The 1,962-nt window shown below is 32.6% G+C and overlaps 1 long non-coding RNA gene across 1 annotated transcript; it reads left to right on the top strand.

Annotated features, from left to right (window-relative positions):
- The first annotated feature begins 882 nt into the window (after positions 1-882).
- LOC114304072 (uncharacterized) lies at positions 883-1,689 on the top strand. The gene is made up of 3 exons (XR_014341070.1): positions 883-1,064; positions 1,150-1,233; positions 1,605-1,689. It is a non-coding gene; the product is annotated as an uncharacterized LOC114304072 (long non-coding RNA).
- The last annotated feature ends 273 nt before the right edge of the window (positions 1,690-1,962 follow it).

Raw genomic sequence — 1,962 nt, 5'->3', positions numbered from 1 at the left:
TATCCATATGTATAAAACATTTCAATAGAGTCACTACTACAATAATGGTTAAAAGTCATACTTTTCAGATTGAATTTAGATAAGAATCATGCTTAAAAGTAGCAAATTATGAGTACAAAACTCTAAAATTTTGCTCAAAGCATGCTTTAGTCTGAATTTGTGTTCAATGTTAAAGAAGTATAGATGAGGAACATGAGGTTGCTCCTTCCATGCTCCATTCTACAGACTTGATGTATAGATTTTATAGCTTTCTTTTGTTTTATTTTAAAGCTATTAAATATATTTTATAGTTTTTTTTTAAATGTTAATTTTTTTTTTTTAAATTTGACAATTCTAGTGTCTTCTCTGAGCTGTGTTTGCATTGCTGAATATATCTATTGAATTGTGGTTTTAATTTTGCATATCTAAACATCATTTATAATTTTTAGATTAGATATCACTCTCTTGAAGAAGAAATAGCCTTTGGACCTGGTTGTTGGTTGTGGGATTATTTAAGAAGTGGGGCTTCTAGTTTTCTGCATCCACTTTCTAGTGGTGCTGGGTTCTAAGGCACATAAGGGTTATGTTTACAAAATTGGAATTGTACGTGGTGTTTTTATATTATTTTTGTTACTCTATCAATGACATTTTATTTTGCATGTTGGCCAGCTCTTTGGTTTGGTGAACACACTTTTGGAAAATTCTAGAAACGCTGCAGAGAAGGATCTTTCTATTCAAAGATATGTTGTCATTCCATTGTCTCCAAAAAGCGGATTAATAGGATGGATACCAAATTGTGACACCCTGCACCATCTCATTCGGAGTAAAGAGATGCTAGAAAGGTCCGCTAAGGTTCATTTGATGCTCTATGTGTGTGTGTGTGTGTGTGTGTGTGTGTGTGTGTGTACGCGCACGCGCATTTCGTCTAATTTTTTGTGCATGTTTCTGGTATATAGATCACCTTAAATCTAGAGCACAAACATATGCTTAATTTTGCTAAAGATTATGACCATTTGCCACTTATAGCTAAAGTGGAGGTGTTTGAGTATGCTCTGCAAAATAGTGAAGGAAATGACCTGGCAAGGGTATGTTTTCTTCAAGAAATATGCTGCATCTTTGGCTCTCTCCTGGGAATTCTTTTCTCAAGTTAGTTACATTGCCTCTTGATAGGTGTTTTAGTTAAAAAGTTGCACTTTTGAGAATTGGCTGGACAGGAGGACAAATTATACTAGAAGCTTGGCTGTCATGAGCATGGTATCATTATTCTTCTCGTATTATTTAGATCTTTTTCTTAAGACCAGCAAGATCCGGCTATATATGTTTCCACAAAATCAACACAATATGGCTCCCATGTATGATCTTATTTGTCAACCTTTTATGCTTTAGAAATGTTTAGATAAGAGAATGTTTCGAAGTAAATGTATGTTATTTGATTATACTTTTCTTTCTTTGGTTAGAATGATATACTAAGAAGGAACTCTGCAAATCACTAACTTAATTTGTGAATATATACCCAATACAATTGTGTGATTAGGTGTCTAAAGTATTTGAATGCTTGTGTACATATCTTTCATTGTGTAGATATATGATTTTTTGTGTACTGATATTCTTTTCGTTGTATACAGGGATTCTTTGTTATTCTTTCATGGATGCCTATATATTTTAAAACAGTAAGGCCATAGCTAGCCTAAAAGTTGTAGTTTATTATCACATACTCAACAAGTGTACTGATTTTATGAGAAAGATGAAATACATGTCTCTTTGTTATAGATATATCACGTCCACCTCAGACAAGCAGCTTGGTCTTTCAAAAAAGTAAAAACATAACCAAAGACAACTTCTATTAATTTTGTTTCCAAAATGTATTTACTAGTAGTCATGGTCCACGCAATGGACTCATGAACATCATGTATGGTTGTCCAATTTTTTATTTTTTAAAATTTCTTTCTAATTTTGATTCAAACAGGCAATAAACAATCATTG

Source organism: Camellia sinensis, chromosome 9 (genome assembly GCF_055761805.1).
Source record: "Camellia sinensis isolate YWXY chromosome 9, ASM5576180v1, whole genome shotgun sequence".
NCBI classification, from domain to species: Eukaryota; Viridiplantae; Streptophyta; class Magnoliopsida; order Ericales; family Theaceae; genus Camellia; species Camellia sinensis.
The sequence above is the reverse complement of the archived record's forward strand: the minus strand, read 5'-3'. Positions and strand labels throughout refer to the sequence as shown.